The sequence below is a fragment of the Bos indicus x Bos taurus genome, chromosome 26 (genome assembly GCF_003369695.1).
Source record: "Bos indicus x Bos taurus breed Angus x Brahman F1 hybrid chromosome 26, Bos_hybrid_MaternalHap_v2.0, whole genome shotgun sequence".
Taxonomy (NCBI): Eukaryota; Metazoa; Chordata; class Mammalia; order Artiodactyla; family Bovidae; genus Bos; species Bos indicus x Bos taurus.
Window position 1 is genome coordinate 42,321,278 of NC_040101.1, and position 22,580 is coordinate 42,343,857.

Below are 22,580 nucleotides of genomic sequence, written 5' to 3' on the forward strand. Positions count from 1 at the left end.
ACATGTAGAGGGTGAGTTTTGTACACTGTCCACAGTAAGAAATGTTTAAAGATAGATAGTATTAGAAAGTGACTTTAAGAATTCATTTTTTTCCTCTCATCGATTTGTTGCCATTGCATCTTTAAGATCCCTTCAGATGTTATGGCTGTTTAAAATAGTTACACGATATTTCTTTTATGACTGTAGAGGATTGTACAGTTGAGTTCTTTACCACTCAATTTTGCTTATTACTTTGAGTTAACATTTGGAGGTACTATTTCTGACACTGTATACTTCAAGACTATAGTTTCTTGGATTTTTTTTTTTTTTTAATTTACTAAACTGCCTGGTGGAGATTTTCTTTATCAGATTCACTCATTTGTGGAGCCCAGATGTTTATGAAAAATGAAAGGGAATATCGACTATTGGAAGGCACACAGCACGGTGTAATGAAAGTAAAATCAGGGCTTTGAGTCTTGGCAGAGATGGGTTTGGGTGCCTGCTCTGCCATCCCTGACAGCAGGATGTTGATCTAATGGCTTGAATTATTTGAATCTTAATTGTCACATCTGTAAAATGGGGGCAATAAGGCTCATCTCACAGAGTCATGATGGGGTCGTGTCTGTAAACGCCCAGCACATCGCGGATGTAGAGTAAATGGTAGTGATTGATAATAGCACTTCCTCTCCTGAGGCCAAAATGTACTAGAAAGTGACTATAGTTTTCTGTTATTTTCTTTTATCATTTACCATTTTTGAGGGTATGGAGGTAGAAATGAGGAAAGTCTAGAGTGACTTGAGAACCTCATTTTATTGTTGGATTAAATTTATATCATCTACGTGTGTGCATTTCTTTCTTTCCCCTGATTGCTTCTTTCCCCCGCCTGTGAAATATGGTGTTAAAAACAAGTTACAGTAAGATTTTCTCTGTATAGAACCTTTGTAAATGAATCAGTCTGACTAGCTAGTTCCTTCCCCAGGGAGTAGAGGCTTTTCACTTATTTTTTCCTCATTTTAAATATTTTTATTATGAAAATATTTTGAATAACTAGAAAACAGAATAATATAATGAACCCTCAATTTTGTTGGGTGTTTGTTTGATGTGTTTTGGTGTACATATGTTGTTATTATTATTAGTTTAAATATCCTATCTCCACTGGACTATAAGTTCAGAGACCTTGCTGTCTGGTGCCTAAGACAGTGCTAGGTGAGCGACAGGCTCCAGATAAGCTCTGTGCGTCCTTCTCCAGGGCCTGGCCCTCTCTTCTTCCCAGAGGTAACACTGGTAGGAGAGCAAGGAGGAGGAGAAATATCATGCTGGGTTTAGCCAGTGATACAAATATGTGTAAAATCAGGACCACCCTTGAGGATTTCAGTGCCATGATGTAAGATAGGACAGATGAATTCAGAAATAGCTCCTATAGAAATCAGAACATTCTCCCTGCGTTTGCAGAGCCACAGAGTAGCTGGTTATCGGAAGTAACTGTTGGAATGAACTTTAATGAGCATGGATGGGCCTGGACTCTGTAGGCTGACAGGACAGTTGAGCCTGAGCTCAGCAGTGGGAACAGTGTTTCCAGGGACTGGAAGGAGGTAGTTCAGGCCTGGACTCTGTTATTGGAAGGCAGTGGCAAAGAAGAGTAACGTGGCCGCGGAACAAGACTCCTGGGCTCTTACTACATGTAAGTCATATGACTAGGCCCTTAATGAGGCAGTGTAGTATTCTAGGTGAAAAACTGACTTTCTGGAAGCATACGATCCAGGATTAAAGTGAAGTTCCCTCTTCTGCTAACTGTGTGGCCTGAGGTAAGCCACGTAACCTCTCTGAGCGTCAAGTCCGATGTGAGGGCCGTTCCTATTTTGGCTAGTGAAGGTAAGAGCACTGAACTGAGTTCTTGCCCAGACCTTCCATCTTGCCTAGACACTCCATCTTACCTGTGGGAATTCACAGTAGGCAGGTAAATGTTGAAGAGTGTGACTTTTTGGTTGGTCACAAATGTACAGGATGACCTCAGACACGTGAATGCATGTATAATGACACAGCACAAGTGAACTCGCCGTGCCCGCCATGGCTGTACTTCTCGAGGGTCTTGTGAGAAGACCATCCTCTTCCAAGTCGTTAAGACAGAACCAGGGAGGCATCAAGAATTCCTGCCCTGTTACCCCCGTCTCTCCAGCCCCAGAGCAAGGTCCCTCCACCTCCTTACCATCTCTTGTGTTCATCTGTATTCCCAAGGCCTCATTGCTGCTTGCCTGGATTTCTGTACGTACAGCGCTCCACCTCCTGCCCTGCCTTCGTTCCATTCTCCCAAATGTTGTCACAGTCCTTTTCCTCAGCTGCAAGGGTCACCCTGTGAGTCCTGCTTAAATATGTCCATGCTTCCCAGTGCCCTCAGGAGAAAGCCTGAGCGTGAGTCTCCGCTGATGGCCCCTTGTCATCCTCTCAGGTACTCTTTCCCTTCCTGCGTGGGTCCTGCTTCCACACCTTCTGCCCACTTAGAATGCCTTTCCCCTGCTTGACTCATCTCATTTGTTCTCATGTTTCAAGACTTGACTCACCACCCTCCCAACCCACTCTGTGGTCCGGGCTGGGGTTTCCCCTACGCCTGCCTCCATTATGCCACCAAGCACACTGGGTTGTGATGGGCTACTTAGCTGTTTGCAGAGTGAACACGCTTGAGAGCACAGCCTGTTTTGTTAAAAAACAAAAAACAAAAAAAAACTCATGCTTCTTTGTACCTAGCCTGGTGTCTGACACATTGACGGTTCTCAAAAAAGATTAGTGAAATATACATGGATAAGAAATTACTTTTTTATCTTCCTCAAACCAGGAGGACTGAAGCTGGGTAACCGAAACATTCTTCCTCCCCACCTTTCTGCCTGTATCCATTCCAGCATCTGCTCAACAGCCAGCTGTGACGGGGGAGAAGCATATGGTTGACTTGAAAGAGGCAGTTGGGATGTGACTGTGTGTGAAATACACTCACCTGCCCTCCCACCCCACCCCGTACAGGATGACAGTAATGACACCTCATGCTTGTTTTTTTATTTGTGTTCTCCTTAAGTGCCTCTGCAGACATGATCTCATCCGGTGTGAGGGGCTGTAGCCTGATTACTGTATGGGAGCATGCAATGATGACGACCCCTTCTTTATAGATGCAGAGAGGGAGATAAGGAGTGAAGAATGTGCCCAAAGTTAGTGAGTCGTTAGTGGTGGAAGGGCTTCCCCAGTGGTCAAATGGTAAAGAATCCGCCTGCAGTGTGGGAGACCCAGGTTTGATCGCTGGGTCAGGCAGGTGCCCTGGAGAAGGGAATGGCTACCCATTCCACTATTCTTGCCTGGAGCATTCCACGGGCAGAGAAGCCTGGTGGGCTTCATGAGATCTCAGAGTCGGACACGATTGAGCGACTTTCACTTCAGTCTAGTGGTGGAAGAGACCAGATTTTGAGCTGAAGTCATTTGCTCTTTCTCCTCTTTTATAGCTGGTAGAACTGGGTTGTATCAGATTGATGTTTTCATCTGCTGCTGCTGCTGCTGAGTCGCTTCAGTCGTGTCCGACTCTGTGCGACCCCATAGACGGCAGCCCACCAGGCTCCCCCGTCCCTGGGATTCTCCAGGCAAGAACACTGGAGTGGGTTGCCATTTCCTTCTCCAATGCATGAAAGTGAAAAGTGAAAGTGAAGTCACTTAGTCGTGTCCAACTCTTCTCGATCCCATGGACTGCAGCCCACCAGGCTCCTCCGTCCATGGGATTTTCCAGGCAAGAGTACTGGAGTGGGGTGCCATCGCCTTCTCTTTTCACCTACAATCATTAAAAAGGAAGATTGGCTGAAGAGGTGGGGTTCTGAGGCCTGTTCTGGGCAGAAATGAAGAAGTTGCCTCGTTTCAGTTGATCAGTTTGGGAATATGATTGAATTCAAACAATTTTCCTGCTTCACAAGCCAATAAAGTGACAACAATAAAATCTTAGTCGTTTTTAAGGTGTACTCTTGACATTCTACTAAATCCTTTAAAAATGATTTTTTCATTTTCCTGTTTTGAAATTCTGGAGTCGTTGCATAAACTTATGCAGCACAAGAAAATGGCTTGCTAGCATTCAACAGTCACATTGTCGATTTCCAGGAATATCTAAATTTTGAAAAGTGCAGCCTCTGAAGTGGGCTATTGCAGAGGAACCACACCTACATATTTACATTAAACTTTGGGCTTCTGACAGCAAAGGTGAAGGTAGAATGAGATTGAAAATGCAAGGGTAGAACAGTTAGGACACAAGATAAATTCAGACAAGCAGCGAGCCTTGTGTGGGGGTCTTTTACTTTGTTGGGGGACAGGGGGTTGAACACTCACTCTGTTGATCTCTGACAAATCTGTCTAGTTTGGTTGTCTTGTCATTCCTCATTCTCCTCAACTCTTTCAGCATTTGGTCACTGAGTTGTTCCAGCTCCCCCTACATTCCACCCGCATGCAACCTCTCTTCTCCTTCTTCTGCTGTGCGGTCTCGCCTGCTGCTGGTTGCTTCTACCACCATCACTCCGCCGTCCACACTCATCTGTGACTTCCTCATTGTTTTGGCCCCTGATGGTGTCTGTGTGGGTGCATAGCCACTTCTCTGTATCTGGGTATTTTTACTTATTTTTCCTGCTGTCTTCCCAGACTCGGTAGCTTAAAAACAAACTGACTTTGCAGTGTTTGTGGTGGAATGAACCTTTAAGATCATTTGCCTTGTTGTCTCATGCTAGAATTAAAAGGCTCAGGGAGGAGATGTGGCTTGTGTAGTTTCACAGTCATCAGTTAGTGAAATCAGGCTAGAACCAAGGTGAGAGCAAGGCTAGAAGGCCTCAGAGCTTCTGTGTTGATCCCTCCTCACACGTTGACTCTTCATGGTCTCCTGAACCATCACTGTTCCCTCTGCAAGGGACTTCAGAGCTACTTGGCTTTCATGTGTCCCCTCCATCACCACAAACCAAATGTCAAGTATCCATTCACCAGGACTTACCAATTCTTTCTTATTGGTAAGAATTTCTATTGTAACAATTTCATTCTTTAATAATGAAAAAAAGTTTACCAATAGTGAAATTCTCTTTTTTGGAGCATGTAGTTCTGTGAGTTTTAACACATGCATATAAACGGAGTAGAGAATAACCCAGCACCTCTCAAACCCCCTGGTCCTGCTCGCCTCTTTGTAGTTAGACCTTCCTCCTCCCCCTGGCAACACTGATCTGTTCTCTCTCACCCTAGTTTGGCTTTTTCCAGAAAGTCATGTAAGTGGGACTGTGTAGTCTATCCCTTTGAAACTCGCTCCTTTCACTTAGCATAATGCCTTTGGGATTTATGCATGTTGCTGTGTGTATCAATAATTTGCCCTTTTTTATTATTAAGTGGAATTCCACAATATGGATATACCACAGTTCGTGTTCACTCATCATACCAGCAATGTGTGAGAATCCTAGTTGCTCTGAGTTTTTGTCAGCATTTTATATTGCCAGATTTTAAAATTTAGCTATTTTGATAGATGTGTAATGATACTGTGATTTTAATTTGCATTTCTTTCGTGATTAATGATGTTGAGCATCTTTTCATGCGTGCATTTGCTGTGCAGATTTGCCTGTTAGGTATATCTGTGCATCTTTCGTCCTTTATGATGTCTGTTTGACCCACATCGTATCATATCCCTATTCCATCGGTTATCGTGCCTGACTTTCTATGTCAGCATTGTTGCCCAGGCGCACAGTACACTCCAAGGTCAAGGCCTGAGCTGGGAACTTTGTATACGTAATCTCATTTTACGCTTATAAAACCCTTGTGAGGTGAGTGGTTGTCTTCTGTTTTTATGTTGAAGAGCCCATGTTCAACAGATATTTATTGAATGCCTACTGTATGTATGCTATGAGCCATTATTATACTCACTGACAAGTTCAGTGACTTTGGGCAAGTCATTTCACCTCTGAGTCACTTTTCTTATCTGTTTAATAGGGATCTATATCACAGTATTTTCTCTCAGGGATATTGAGCAAAGGTTTTCTTTCTTTCTTTTTTTTTTTTTTTAGATTATTTTTTTAGGGTTGCCCTGGAGCTCAAGTGGTCAAGAATCTGCCTTGCAATGAAGGAGACACTGGTTTGATCCCTGGTCTGGGAAGATCCCACATGCCACGGGGCAGCTAAGCCCTCGCACCACAGCTACTGAGCTGGCGCTCTAGAGCCCCTGCTTCACAACAAGAGAAGCGGCTGCAACGAGAAGCCTGTGCGCTGCAACCAGAGAGCAGCCCCCGCCTGGCACAGCTAGGGAAAGCCTGCACAGTGAAGACCCAGGGCAGCCTAAAGAAACGAGTAAACATTTAAAAAGGAAAAAGAAAAACCACTTTATAAAAAAAAATTATGTCAAAAAAATTTCTTTCTTTCTTTCTTTCTTTGGCTGCTCCGGGTCTTAGCTGCAGTGGTGGGATCCTCGATCTTCACTGTGGTGGGTGGGATCTCTAGCTGTGGTATGGGAGATCTGTTATAGTTTGCTGACCAGGGATTGAACGCAGGCCCACCTGCATCGGGAGTTTTAGCCACAGACCACTAGGGAAGTCCCCATGAGCAAAGGTTTTAAAGAAGAACGTAGAAGGTCGTCCATGGTATATATTGAGAAAACATTGGCAGTGGCTGCTTCTATTATTCTCTTCAAACACTTCATACTGTACTGAGGCTGTTTCTGCCCTTTGCTGGCTACCTTCCTTTGGAAAATTGCCCCTTAGCAGGTCTCCTCCTCCACTCTGGATCAAATATTAGAACCAACACAAGAATGAGCCTTTTGATTTTAAGAAATATGTTGCTCTGTGTAGTGACTCACTACAAAGTGGCCAAAGTACTGCAGTTTCAGCTTCAACATCAGTCCTTCCAATGAATATTCAGGACTGATTTCCTTGACTAGCCTTGACTAGACAGACCTTTGTTGGCAAAGTAATGTCTCTGCTTTTTAATATGCTGTCTACGTTGGTCATAACCTTTCTTCCAAGGAGCAAGAGTCTTTTAATTTCCTGGCTGCAGTCACCACCTGCAGTGATTTTTGGAGCCCCCAAATCTTCACAGTAACCCTTTGAAATAAAAGTTAGCCCCATTTTACAGATGGAAACGTTATATGCAGTGGCCATTTGACTTGCACCCTGTGACCGCTGGATCTTTGACCATGCTCACTGCTCCTGCTGGAGACCACTCTGCCTCAGTGCCTGTCGTGGAGGCATGACAGCTGCTGCCTGCCGAGTGCCAAGAACACTGGCACATCTTCTCCCTCTGTGGCATCTGTTTCCTTCATGGGAGCTGTTCCCAAGACCCATGGTCAACAATTGTCTCCCCCAAGCCCTGGGGTCAGGTGCTTTTATTTTGTCCAGAAAGTCCACAGTAGAAAGAATATGAACTTTAAGTCAGAGACAAGGATCAAGTGGTGTCTCAACCACGGTCTTTGTTGCCTGTGTGTCTTTGGCCAAGTTATGTAAACTCCTAGAGCATCGATTTCTTCAGCTGTAAAATAGGAGTAATACGGGCCGGTGGACATGTGGGGATAGAAATAACACAACAGAGCACTTAGCAAGTGCTTGGCATGTTGCTGATGCTTTGTAAGTGGTAGCTATTGTCACCATGGCAGGCAGGGCCTTCTAGCTAGTCTTAGGAGGCTGAAAAAGCTGCTGAGAGTAGTGGTTAGAACGTGGATTCTGGGGTAAACCAGGTTCAAATCCTTGTTCTACCACTTATCAGCGGTGTGCTGTGCACAACCTAATTGCTGTCTATGCCTCGGTTTCTGCCATCTGTGAAACGGATGTAGCGGTAGTTGCTACCTCACAGGGAGAAGTGATTGTAAAGAGACAAGAACTGGCAAGAGGTTGAGTTGAAACAACCCCATTTTGGTCACTAACACCATTGTTTCTTTCAGTGACATGATAAGAGCCTCCTTGAAATTTATAGTAACCTTTCTTCTCTCCTGGCAACCCACTCCAGTATTCATGTCTGGAAAATCCCATGGACTGAGGAGCCTGGTGGGCTACAGTCCATGGGGTCGCAGAGTCGGACACGACTGAGTAACTTCACTTTCTTCTCTCCTTCCTGCCCAGATTGAAAGAATTTCTCATTTTTTCTATTTAATGGCAACAGAAATGTTTGATACTATGATTTTACTGGAAATACAGATTAAATTGTCACAAAATTACTATCTCCACCTAAGACATTGAAATAACTAAACCTAAATAGAATGTCTTTTTGTCTAGAGAATACCTAAGAGTTTTTAGGTGACTATATAAAAACACAGGCAACTCTGTATTAAAAAACAACAGTAACACACTGTTCCTTTGAAATGATTTGACTCCCCAGATTCAAACTTGAATTTGGCTGGATTGCATGCGAATTCATTTTTTTTCCCGTTCAAGTTGACGGTGGTAGGCGGGGACCATAGCTGTGAGTCCACCAGGAAGAAGACAACCTCTGAATTTAACATAGTTCTAGAAATCCTGTTTGACTGATACCCGTGGGCAGTGTGTGGTGCCGGCTGGGTCTGCATCATTATTCCGAAGTCTGTCCTGTGACTAATATGTTCCAACTGTCTGGGTCACTACTTTGGAGTACTGTTTATTTGTAGCGGCAATGCTGCAAATAGGAAAAGCTTTCCCTTTTGTTGGTTGAAAGCTTTGCTGGTGATTAGCAAAACAAGCAAGCCTCTTATTTGGAGAGAGACGGGAAGGGTGGCTAAATAGTCAATTGTGGCAGCTACTTTGGAAAATGATCTGGCATTTCGGAAAAGCTGAACGTATGTGATCCCAAGCCCTGCTCTCTTCTTCTAGGGATACGCCCTGGAGAAACTCTTGCTGTGTGCACCAGGCGACGAGCATTAGAATCTAAATGGCAGCATTATTCTTAATAGCGAAAACCGAACAATCCCCAGATGATCCTCAGCAGTAGAACAGAGCGGTAAATTGTGGGTAAAGTCACACAGTGAGAACAATATGGTGGTGAAAAATCAGCTACAGTCACATGAGTCAGGAGGGATGAATCTCAAAATCAAAATCTCAAGAGACGAGTCTGAATACAGTCCTGGTTTCCTTTGTATAAACACTTAATTAAAACCAGACAGAATACAACAATATATTGAACATACAGATGTGATAAAACCATAAGAGGAACAAAGAAGTAAGTCAGAATTCAGGCTAGTGGGTTATCTCTGGTGGAGAGAATGGAGGGTGCAGAGCAGAGCAAAGAGGATCTTTCGTAACATACCAGGATGTGTGGTATAGATGGGATTGTATGTATCTAGACTTCATCCCATTAGAGAAGGAAATGGCAACCCACTCCAGTGTTCTTGCCTGGAGAATCCCAGGGACGGGGGTGCCTGGTGGGCTGCCGTCTCTGCCTGGGTCGCACAGAGTCAGACACGACTGAAGCGACTTAGCAGTAGCAGCAGCAGCAGCAGACTTCATCCCACATGTACCTAGATCTGGCAGAGATCTGGGACTCCTGAGTTTGAAGAGAATACTCTGAAACAGAGACCATTAGGAGTTTTCTGGGTGTACTGTGATATTAAAATGCCCGCCAGCTTGACACTTTCTCCCAAGGCCATCTTTAAGGAAAGAGAGAGATTGCAGCCCTCACTCCCTTCCTCCACATGCCAGGGTGTAACTAGAAATGAACTAGGCAAGTAAGGGTAGGTGTTTTAGCTTAAAAATTTATGCAACGATTGCATTCAACTTCATGATGCGTATGTGTTTCATAATAGTGTTAGTATCACAGATTCATGTGCTTATCCTTCCTTCCCCCAAATCTGTGAGTAAAGTTGTTGTTTCCAAAGGTACATCATGTTTTTTCCCTTGGTTTAGTGTTGCTCTTCTTGGTCAGTATTCCTGGGCTCCAAGTGCTCTTGTCTGTGGGGTGTTAAGTCACATCCTATCTTTTTTGTGAGCCTCAACATCCCTGTGAACAGGTATTCCAACCCACTGGAGAGGTGGCTGCTTGGGGAGGTTCTCTCAGTTTTTAATCAGGCTAGTGAGTGAGGAGGCAGGACTGAAATCCAGGGGAGGGGGTCCTTGACTTTTGTACACCAGCACCGTCACACGGCAGACCTCGTGACCTCTAAACCTTTGTGTATTGCCTCCAGCATTTTGGTGACCAGCAGATGAAGGGCCACTTGAGGCTGTCGGGGAGGGCTACTCCCTTCTCCCCAGCAGTAGTTTTGATACTGCTTCCATCTTTATTGGCAGAACAGTCGGTGTCTATGCTGTTGTATTTTACTATATTTTGCCTTTTATAAAAAATGAATGGAAAAATCCTCAACAGCGAGTGGTAATTGTCTATTGTTGTGGCAGAGGTGAAAATTACCTGGGGTGCCATGTGAGGCTTGTTTTACTTCCTTTGGCCAATGGTGTGCCGTCTTGAAAAAGAAGGGAGAAAAATGAAATATATATATATATATATATATATATATAAGTGTCAAAAATACATGAAAGGTTATTGTGTTTCAAAGGGAAGTATAATTACTGATAGTAATTATAGTAATTGGTAATCATGAGTACAATATTCATGATACTATTAAGAATGATTATTAGTAGATACTCTTAGGGTGTGTGTGCCCTCCATCCATCCCACTCCCTCTTCCCCACCCCCCACCCCCCACAATGACATGTGGCTGTGTTGTTTGGTCATTTGGCACTGAGGTTGGTTTTCAGGGTGCTGCTGTGTTGAGGGGTAGACTGGGGAAGGTGGGGACAGCCTGTATAGTGAGATAAGCCCCGAGCTTGGGGTCAGAAGGTCCAAGTAGCAGTTTCACGTCTGGTGTTTTCTAGTTGAATGCCCTGTACCATCTCCGACACTTATGTGCCTTCTCTGGAAAATGCATTCAGTAAACACCCCTTGCCTCACAGGGCTGTGGCAAGATCAAATGTAACAGATAATGTGAGGCGTGGTGGAGGCATCGGGTCTGTGACCGGCAGGCCCCTGGGTCACTGTGCCCAGGGAGCGCAGTGGTCGAGGGAGCGTGTGTGGTAGCCTGTAGTAATAGACCGGCCCTGGATGCCTTTGCTGGGAGGGGCGTTGCCTGGAGGTGCAGCAGGTCTGGTGTGGTTCTGCGAGGTAAGTAAGTGCCTTCCAAGTGTAGCCTCAGAATACCAAGTCAGAGTCAAGTTCAGGTCCTTAATAAAGCCTCAGTTTTTGTTCCAGTGGAGTTTGGGCTACATCACTGCCCTGAAATTTATGTGAATTGAAAGAAATTTACTGAGGAATTCCTTTGTTCCAGAAGTTCCTTGAGTGGGTGAGGCCAGCGGTTGTTCCCTGCATTCAATATGCGATGGGATCCATTTTTTCTGCTTTCACTTTTCTCCTTGCCTAAAACATAATTACAACAGTATTTTAATCTACAGGCTGGACACAGATTAAGAACATTGTGTCAACAGAAATAGCATTAACTTAATAAAGATCATTGATGGTAACATGCTGTTTTGCTTCTTCTTGCAGGGTGAGGACAGCATGAACATCCCTAAGTGTGCCTCTGGGCATATTCAGCCATTCGCTTTTGATTAGAGGAAAGAAGAGGGCCATCCACTTGAAAGGTGAGTGAGGATTTCCATGTGTCTTTTTATTACAAAAATTTTCAAACTTACTGAAGAGTTAAAGGATGAGCAGCAAGTTTCTGTGTGTCCACTACCTACATTTAACATTTGTTAGCATTTTGCCATATTGTGTGTGTGTTCAGGTTTCCACATTTTCCTGCTGAAACATGTGAAAGTAAGTTTAAGAGATCATGATGTTTTTATCCTCGATTCTTGGGGATACAGTTTCTAAAAATAAGGATATTCTCTCCTGAGAGGCATTTTAGAACATGCATAAACTCTATGGCAGAATCATTTAGTTAAGTATAATTACATTTAGGCAGTGATTTGCTAAATACACAGACCTGTAATATGAATTTGTTTGGTATGAAAAACATCTGAATATAAAGAATTGGAATTTGCACTCTGCATGTGCCCTGTGTAGCAGAGGATTCCTGTGCTTTCTCTGTTCCTGGTAATGTGCCTGTCTGCCCCACTGTGGCTGATGTTTGTTCTTAGGTCAGGTGATCGGATTACTGCTCTTCCTCCTTCCTAATCAGCCTTCACACGTAGACCAGTCTCTGTGATCTAATGTGATCAAAGGTCTTAACTGATTTTTCTAAACCGAAACTTACAGGAGAATATGAAAAGAACATGAGTAGTGATGTCTAGTTGAGTTTCAGTTCAGTTGCTCAGTTGTCTCCGACTCTTTGCAACCCCATGGACTGCAGCATGCCAGACTTCCCTGTCCATCACCAACTCCCAGAGCCTGCTCAAACTCATGCCCATCGAGTCGGTAATGCCATTGAGGTACTAGTTGAGGTTAGTATAGTAAAATCAACGTTAGAAAGAGTCAGAATGATTCCCAGCCCTGTAATTTGACTACCTGCATTGAAACTTTACATGCATTCTTAGAGATGTGTGTTCTGTTCTGATTACAGTTATATCGAGGTCAGTTACACAACTGTTCATTACAATTCTATGTAATTCTTGCAAGGTGGCTGTTGGCTATTCTACATTCTAATCTCAGTTACGTTTCATTTATGGTATCTTCTTCAAGTAGTCCCTGAGTATTGAAGCATTTCTTCATAGAAGTTTATGAACTGGAGTTAACTATTCAGAGCATTATTTTAAAAGAAGTATATTTAAGTGAGCCACTTAGAGCGGTGGAGTCCTTTTTAATATTCTCACTTCTCATTTAGAACAGAAAGTTAGTGATAACAGTAAAGTTTCTGAAGGGCACTAACATTTTGAAGGAGCTTAGCCTGGAATTACAGATATCTCAGAATGACCTAGTTGGCTTTCTCACTGTCTGGTTATGCTTTGAGATGATGAAAAGGAAGGTTGGGGCTCCATATGAGGCAAGAGCCTTATGGGGCTCTGTGTGGGGCCTTCATACGGCTCTCTGGACCACTTCAAGTGGTGGAATGTTTTTATTTTATTTTTTAAACTTTTTATTGAAATAGACCATATATGTAAGAAAATATGCATGATGTAAGTGTATAGTTCAATGCAGCTTCCAAACTAAGCTCAGTTATGTCACCAGGAGGCAGACCAAGAAGCAGCATTTTTACCGCCGCCTCACGCCTCCTCTCGACGCTCGATACTGGACACGACCTACTCGGTGGGGAATTACTCTCTTGACTTCTAAGAGCATAAATTAGTTTTGCTTGTGTTTCTTTGTGTGTTTCTGTGTGTGTGTGTGCGCACACACATGCGAGAGAGAGAGAGAGAGAGAGAAAGAGAGAGATAACATGATTATATAACGCAGATTATATTCTTCTGTGTCCAACCTTCTTCAGTCAACAATGCATTACAGAGATGCCTGCGTATTGTTGCATTTAGTTGTAGATGGATCATTTTCATTGCTGGAGAGCGTTCCATTTGTGAATTCAGCAGTTTATTCCTTCAGTTAGTTGCTGGTGATTGGGGGAAGGCACTCTGAAGCTTTAACCAAGGTTTTATCCTCACTGTGGTCATGATTGAGATGTCCTGAGTTGTCCAACCTCTGCCCAGCTTTGCTGTGATGTGAAGGAGAAATCCTGGGAGCAGATACAAGGTTGAGCCTTGTATCTGCTGGAAACAAGCTGGAAAGGATTGGTGTTTCAGTCCTGTGATGAGTCCTGTCGTTTTTCCTGTGACTCGCCACGTCCCTTTTCTCTTTGGTCTCCATTGGCATGTGTCTTGTCCATTCTTTTGTCAGCGATTAGAACTTTTTCTGCAGCCCCTCCTGGGAGACTATATCAAACTATATCAAACACTATAGTTTGACTATATCAAACACTAGGCAATCAGTCATATTTAAAGTTCATTGGGTGCTGATATTTGGTATTAGATGAAGCGCAAAGAGATGAAAGTCATGGGCTTGCTCTTGAGGAGCCTATCTTGTGGTTATGGATTCACAGTTACGGATATGGGCCACATTCCTGGAAACCAGTTGTGCTATAAAGTTTAGGATGTAAACTCAGAGGCTTGCATGGGACTGGCTTGTAACATGATGGAAATTAGTAGGGAGCAGGGTTGCTCAGTAAGGAGGGATGGAGCTGTGAGGAATGATTATATATGTCCTGCCCAGTTTTTGACCCAACAAAACATGTCTGGCTGAATTTAGCAAGTCCACCAATGTCCAGCCTTTAGAATAGAGTGTTCACTATAAGAAAGTGGTTCTCATGCGCTTTGAATGATCTAGCCAAATTCTGTTTTTATAGATAAAAGTTTTGTTTGGACACAGCACAGTCAGGCTCCTTTGTGAATATATCCTCTATGACTGTTTTTGTGTTACAACAGCAGAATTGAACAGTTGTGAGAGAGATTGGAATATCTGCAACAGTGACCATATGGCCCACAATGGCTAGAATGTTTAACATCTGGCCCTTTGCATAAAAGTTTGCCACTTTCTCTTTACTTTATCAAAGCAAGGACATAGTAATAATAACCTCTCTAGGCTTCCCAGGTGGCACCAGCCGTAAAAAACCCGCCTGCCAACGCGGGAGACAGAAGAGACATACATAGGTTCGAGCCCTAGATCAGGAGGATCCCCTGGAGAAGGAAATGGCAACCCATTTCAGTATTCTTGCCCAAAGAATCCTGTGGACAAGAGGAGCCTGGTGGGCTACAGTCCATAGAGCTGCAAAGAGTCAGACATGACTGAAGCGACTTGGCATGCGTGCAGAGGTGTGAAGTAGTCTTTATTCATTTATTTATTTTTTATGTTGGCTGCACTGGTCTTCACTGTGGCACGCAGGCTCGTGAGTGGACTTTCTCTAGTTGCACAGGGGCTTCTCTATTTGTGGCTCGAGGGCCTAGTTGCCCCGCGGCATGTGGGAATCTTAATTCCCCCACCAGGGATCAAACCCATGTCCCTTGCATTGGAAGATGGATTCTTAACCATTGGACCACCAGGGAAGTCCTTTAATGCCTTTATGGATTCATTTATTTATCCAACATACAATATATTTGCAGAGTGCCTATTGTATGTCAGGTGTAAAATGGTGATAGATATGATTCTGGCCCCTGTGGACTTTACAGAAACCCCTGTGAATTTAAAATTCCATTGTAGGATTGTGCTTTTTTTGGGGAAAAAAAAAAAAGTGTATTATGGAAATAAAATCCCATGGATGGATAAGCCTGGTAGCCTATAGCCCATGGGGTCGCAAAGAGTTGGACATGACTGAGCGACTTCACTTTCACTTTTCACTTAACTAAGTCCTCAATTTTAAATTAATATGTTGGCTATTTTTGCTAATTTTGTACATTTGATGAACCATTCTATGTAAACTAATGGTTGCTACTGCTAAGTCGCTTCAGTCGTGTCCGACTCTGTGCGACCCCATAGACGGCAGCCCACTAGGCTCCCCCGTCCCTGGGACTCTCCAGGCAAGAACACTGGAGTGGGTTGCCATTTCCTTCTCCAAACTTATGGTTAACTCCATTTTAGAAAAATATGTAGTATGACATCATATAAGCAATTGTGTGTTTAAAGATCCTACTTGTTCACACGTGGTAACAAAGATGGTTTGAAAACAGACTGTCTGGATAGTGCTGTGTGCTTTGAAGAGCTCTCCAAAGCAAGCCAAGTCAACCTTCAGTCTTAGGTTATGATAATAATAAAAAATAAGCCTCAAAGGAAAGAACCACATACAGGGTAATAAAGTTTAGAATGTAGTTAAACAGATTAATCTGTCTTTGTTGGTATGCTTATCTATTTGTTTATTCGAGGCTGTTAAATTTGTCTCTTCTTAATAGGAGCAGGTGGTGCTAGTGGTAAAGAATATGCCTGCCAACATGGAGACTTCAGAGACCTGGGTTCGATCTCTGGGTCGGGAAGATCCCCTGGAGGAGGTCATGGCAACACATTCCAGTATTCTTGCCTAGAGAATTCCATGGACAGAGGAGCCTGGTGGTCTATGGTCCATGGGGTCACAGAGAGTTGGACATGACTAAAGCGACTTAGCACACATAGAGGGTGATGCAATGAACATAGAAAAGAGAGAAATACTTAAAAATTTTCTCCAAGAAATGTGAAAAGTGAAAGTCACTCAGTTGTGTCCGACTCTGAGACCCCATGGACTATATAGTCCATGGAATTTTCCAGGCCAGAATACTGGAGTGGGTAGCCACTCCCTTCTCCAGGGCATCTTCCCAATCCAGGGATTGAACCCAGGTCTCCCGCATTGTGAGTGGATTCTTTACCAGCTAAATTACAAGGGAAGCCCAAGAATACTGCAGTGGGTAGCCTGTTCCTTCTCCAGGGGATCTTCCTGACCCAGGAATCGGACCAGGGTCTCCTGCATTGCAGGCAGATTCTTTACCAACTGAACTGTCAAGGAAGCCTGAGGAATGTGAATCTGGTTTTTAACATCATTTTCACTGAATTAGCATTTTCATATATGCTCATATATGTTTTATGGGCAGATACTTGCACAGGTGACTGACCTGTTACCCAGCTGTCACACATAGTTATTTAGCTATGTGTACTAAGTTTGAGTGAACTCCAGGAGTTGGTAATGGACAGGGAGGCCTGGCGTGCTGCAGTGCATGGGGTCACAGAGTCGGACACGACTGACCGACTGAACTGAACTGATCAAAAGAGAATGCACAATGTCCTGACGGTGTTTCCTCGTTGTCTTAGGATCCGTCTGATGTCGGGCAGCACGTCTGATTTGGGTGCCCAATGGTGCTTTCCTCTGAAATCTAATTATAAGAATTTGTCTGAGGAACTATAGGGAAGGAATGTTAGCTGGTGCAATGAATAATTTCATGAATGTGATTAAAACTCCATACTGGTTTCTTCTGTTACCAAAATCAATAAATAAGGCTAAGGTTTCATTTCTCTTCTTTACAAGGAAGAAATTATGTATATCCATACATAACTTTCTGTTGTGTTTAAAATGTTTTTAAAAAATCAACCCTGTTCTTCATTTTAGTAGTTTTTTGTAATGGTTTGGATTTAGGGGTAACTGAAAAATCAGAAGACCAAGAAGAAAGAAATATCACAGTTATTCTCCTTACAGAGCTGAAAACTCCAGGGTTAACTGTTTTGGTTAAAAATAAATTTTTTATGAAACAAATTTGATGATAAGCCAAGTCACTTGAAATATGGCATTAAAAAAAAACCCAAACCCTGGATCTTCTGTTCTACATAATATGGAGTTATTTTGTCAGGAACTCCAGCTTCAGGAGTGTTTAATTTGTCAAGGCTAGCTAATTAAAATTTACTTTCTCAGTCTCTCAAGTTTTATTTTCAGAGCAGGAAAGGACTGAAGTGGTGCTGAATATAGCTTGATAGAATGAAACATGTTTTAGAAAGAGATCAGGATGATTCTCTTTACAAGTAACAGAAAACCCAGTTCAAACTATCTTAAGTAAAAAAAATTGGTTCAGGCAGTTGAAAGCCTTGAGATAAATCTGGCTTCAGGAAGCACTAGACTGGGGATCCAGACAATGTCAGGAGGGAGGCTCATTCTTGGCTGAACATTCTTGGGCTACAGGTGGGACCTCCAGCATCTTCAAATTTCCGTCATGGCAGAGACAATAAGACACTGCAGAGACAATACTCTTGGCCTGGTTGCTTAGCACTAGACGGTCCCTTTGGATAGGGACACTGGCCTCTCCTGATTGGATCGCCCAGGTCATGTGCTTCACACCTAGAGTCTGAGATCAGCACCTCTTCAGCTGAAGGTGAAGCATTAATGACAGTGGAGAATGTCATTACCAGAACTACAGAAATCAGGGAGGATCAGTGGATGCTGGGAGGCAAAATAATAATAGTAATAGTAATAATAATAATTGTATCTTTTTATGGTTTGCTTTATATTCTGTTTTAAAATTTTTTTTTAATTGGAGGATACTTGCTTTACAGTGCTGTGTTGGCTTCTGCCACATATACAACATGAATCAGCCATAAATATATGGGTGTATTCTCTTGTTTGACCTGAAAGAAGTGTAAGGGAAGCAGGATAAAGAAATGATTAAGAACATGGATCCTGGGGCCAGACTGCATGGGGTCAATTATTAGCCACATAAGATTTTGACAAATACTTAACCTCTCTTTGCCCTAGTCTTTTCAACTGTGCAGTGTGGAGTAAACGTATCCACCTTATAGGGTTCTGGGAAGGATTAAATTAAGGGGTATTTGTGGGGCATTTAGAATATTACCCGACGCAGGCTGGCCCCTCGGTCTCTTGTTTTTGTTGTTGATCTTTGAGACAAATATGCCAGCAGACTGACGGGTGTGCTTGCAGAAGTCCAGAGTCACATGGCCTGTGAGGGAAGCACCAACAGCAGCCACATATCCTGGCTGCTTCCTGATCTGCAGCGTCACCTTTGTGTAATGACTGTGGCGCACTTGGATTAATAATAAATCAAAGAGGCAGTGAGGTAAGAACTTCTGCAAAGTAAGCCTGCTGTTTGGAAGTATCTACATGTACAAGCAGGGCGGTGTTACATATTCGATTTGCAAGCCGATCTTTAGCTTCTCAGGTATAGAGTGTCCCCAGGGATATTTAGGGGACATTGGTGGGAGGAACATTCGTACTGGTATTGTTTCTTTCTGGTGGGCACAAGCTTGGCACAATTAGCCGTATCCAGAGTTGGCACTCATTTGGGACATGTTTGCTGATTGCTTAATCAGATCCAGTAATTCTAAGCTTTTGAGCTTCCCAGGTGGCTCAGTGGTAATGAATCCTCCTGCAAATGCAGGAGATGCAGGGGACACAGGTTCAGTCTCTGGGTCAGGAAGATTCCCTGGAGGAGGAAATGGCAACCCACTCCAGTATTCTTGCCTGGGAAATCCCACGGACAGAGGAGCCTGGCGGGCTACAGTCCGTGGAGTCACAAAGGAGTCAGACATGACTGAGCACACGAGAGCATATAATTCTGAGCTTTAGAGAAAACCAAGACTTGGGTGGTTGGGAGGTGATTTGAACCCATCAGTATGGTGTGAGGATGTAACTTCTGACAGAGAGGCTCCAACCACCCCTAGAATACTTCCAAGGCTTTTAACCATTTCTGTCTAGAAAAAGAAACTATTTTCTTCATTAAGAATGCATTCCCTTAACAGTGAGGTTTTGTGGGGAAATTACTCAAATGACTTAATGCAGGAGGCTTGCCCTGGGGACTCAGCTTTGGCATGACCCAGACACTGGAGGGTCATGTTGCTTTCTGAGGATATAGACAGTGATTTCTTTGTACTGACTGTGGACTCAAGACACTGTGTCACTGTGGATGACCTATAACAGACCCACCCTCCCCCCAATATGCAGCTTCACATGCAAGAAAGAAATGAGCAGAAACCATAAGTTTTCCTCTCCCTACAGTGCTTTTGAGGAAAAAGGGTGCGATTCAGCATTCCCAAAGCTTGCTTTCTGGGCAGATCCACATGGGCAGACCTCCCTGCAAGACAGACTCTGCCCTGCAGTGAGTGACGTGTCCTCCCCCGCCGTCGTTGTGCCTGGTGTGTGGGAGGCACTCAGATACTTCTTGAATGAACAGACCTCTTTGAACTGTGCCCTTGTCTTCATTTTCAGTTTCTTTTGACAAGAACGCGTTTACCATGTAGGCGTCTCCAGGAGTTTCTTCTGAGTCCTGCATCACCTTCTGTGTGAACTCACTGCATTATGTTGTTTCTTTAATAAGGGGTGGTGTTTTGAGTATTGATTCTCACACCTGCTTTTTACCATTATACTCCAGATAACACCACCTATTCAGAGAGTAAAGGGATTAACTAGTAATTCTATAGAAATGACCCTTGGTTTGCCAAATGCTTGTGGGAATCATACAAAGTTCTTAGATTTAATCCCCCTTACTTTGTTCTTAGGTCCTTGGGAGCTTTTTGTCTTGCTTAGTGGCCTGGGATTGAATACTAATAGATTGTTCATTGTCTTTAACCTGACCCATTTCATAGCTGAAAAATCAGGGGCAACCTTGTTTCCTGTAAGTCAACAACAAAAGTAATACCGTTATTGTTCACTGTGTGATGGGTACTGCCCTGAGTTCTTTTGCTGATTATTCTGTTTAACAGTCTCAACAACTCCATAACTATTATTTTATAGATGATGAAATGGAGGCACAGCCAGGATGTGGCTGAGTAGCCCAGGCCTCCTTGCAGGGCTCACATATGCTACACCGCGTATTGGCATCCAGGCAGGGGCTCTCAAAATGCCTGCATATTGGAATCGCCCTTAAGGCTGTCAGAACCCTCCGTGTCCAGGTATTCTCCCACTTCCTGCCCTCGTGTTTTTATTTACTTGGTCTGGGGTCTTGGTGAAAGTGCTGCGCATTCAGGACTGAGAACCTTTGAACCTGAGCAGTGGTTCTTAAAATTTTGTCCCCAGAGCAGTAACATCAGCATCATCTGGTCACTTCTTAGTAGAACTTCTTAGGTCCCACCCACACCTACTGAGTTGAAATTCTAGGGGTGACGTCTAGCCATCAATGTTTTGACGAGCTGTCTGTATAGTTCTTTTCCTTAAGTTATAAAAAACATAAACTTCACCAGCGTAATCTTTGTTGAATGTACAGTTCATTTGTTGTTCAGTCGCTCCTACTGTGACTCTCAAATACACCCTCTGCATGCCGCCCTCTGCCCAGTTCTGCCTCTGCCCCTGTTATTCTGAGTCACTGTCATCAAGTTGCTTAACTTCCTTGTGGTGGTTCTGTTCTCTCCATAAAGGAGGTAACCTAACTTGCAGAGTTTGGTAAAAGTTAAATGATTAGACATCTGTGAAAGTACTTTATAAGCTGTCAGGTGGTGTACTAATGAAATATTAATGTCTCTAATGAAATATTAGATGTCTTTTTGAAACGTTTTACTGTTTTTTAGTTGCTCTGTCATGTCCAACTCCTTTGCAACCCAGTGGACTGTAGCTCACCAGGCTCCTCTGTCCCTGGGATTTCCCAGACAAGAAACTGGCTGCTGCTGCTGCTGCTGCTGCTGGAGTGGGTTGCTATTTCCTTCTCCAGATTTTTAAAGTTTAGCTTTTGTTTTATTAAAGTTACGCAAGCTTGATTTTTAAAGGATCTGTGCAAGACCTCTTACCCCTTTGTGTTCTTGCTCCTCCCTCACCCCCAGTTTATTTGGTGTTATCTTCTACTGTGTAAACAGCATTCACAGATATGCCGATTACCTTAACTTTCCTGCACACACTTTTTTTCTTGGATTTAATAATTGTCTTGTTTTTAAAATTTTTGTGCACTTCTTACTAAGTTAGCCTCAAAGAGCCTTCCATGTGAATCTCTTCCCAATATCTTAGGTATTTTATCAACTTTATCTTATTGACACTTTCTCACCTGACGTCTTAGGCCCTGCCCCCGTCTAGACTGCTTCCTCTCCAGGTCTGTTGTGCACCATGCTTTGATATGGACTTTTCCTTCAACAGCATTCTGGGGATTTCTCTTATCTTCTGTTTGGGCCGCCCTGTTTTTCTCACTCCATATTCTCTTCTTTCTTGGTTTATTCCCTTATTTTTGCAAACCACATGCTTTAAAATCTTCCAAACAGGTTACACAGGAGGTAAGTCTGTGAGTTGTTTTAGGTCTGAGAACATCACATTTATATTTAATATACAGACTGGCTGCTGTCCACCTGCCAATGCAAGAGACATAAGAGATGCGGGTTCGATTCCTGGATCAAGAAGATCCCCTGGAGGAGGACATGGCAACTCACTCCAGTATTCTTGCATGGAGAATCCATGGACCCAGGACCTGGTGGACTACAGTCCACAGAGTTGCAGAGTTGGACAGGACTGCAGTGACTTAGCATGCGTGCTCACGCACTGGCTGGCGTAGACGTCCAGACTGGAAGCCTCTGAACCTCAGAATAGTGAGGCACGTCTCATTACCTTCTGACTTCCAGTGTTAGTGGCGAGAGCACGTCTCATGACCTTCTGACTTCCAGTGTTAGTGGCGAGAGCACGTCTCATTACCTTCTGACTTCCAGTGTTAGTGGCGAGAGCATGTCTCATTACCTTCTGACTTCCAGTGTTAGTGGCGAGAGGTCTAAGACGTCTAAGTCCCAGTCCTGGGCAGGTGACCAATCTTTCTGACTTTTTCTCTTGGACTTCTAGTTCTTCTCTTTATCGTCAGTGTTCTGAAATGTCATATAATATTCCTCGGTGGGGAGGGTCTGTTTTTGTTTACTGTGCTGAGATCCCAATAGGCATTTTCAGGCTGGAAACTCACCTCTTTCACTTTAGGAATTTTCTTGAAGTCTGTCGTTATTGACGTCCCCCTCTATTTTCTCCATTCTTCCCTTCTAGAATTCCTGTTAGATGTTGACTTGTCCTGTGCTGTGATCTTTCTCTTCCCCACCTCTGTTTCTAAGATGTTGTCTTAAAATATTTCCTTAACTTTACTTTCTAGCCTATTAAATTTTCTCTGTTTGTTATGTTTTTGTTTTCTGACAGCTCTTTATTTTTTTTTTTTTGGTTTGTTGTTCTCTGATGCTTCTATTTTATAGAGTCTTAATGGCAACACCATCCAGTATTCTTGCCTGGAGAATTCCATAGACAGAAGAGCCTGGCAGGCTATCGTCCATGGGGTCATAAAGAGTCGGACATG

General features: G+C 43.4%; 1 protein-coding gene across 16 annotated transcripts in view; it reads left to right on the top strand.

Moving 5' to 3' along the window:
• SGMS1 (sphingomyelin synthase 1) overlaps positions 1-22,580 on the top strand; it is a 324,117-nt gene that overhangs the window by 23,613 nt on the left and 277,924 nt on the right. For 15 of the 16 annotated variants that reach the window (XM_027528939.1, XM_027528943.1, XM_027528946.1 and 12 more), the window contains one exon: positions 11,449-11,543. The gene's annotated coding sequence lies outside the window, so the exon portion shown is untranslated. Of the gene's footprint in view, positions 1-8,053; positions 8,917-11,448; positions 11,544-22,580 lie in introns of those variants that run through there. The other variant, XM_027528947.1, reaches the window with a different exon arrangement.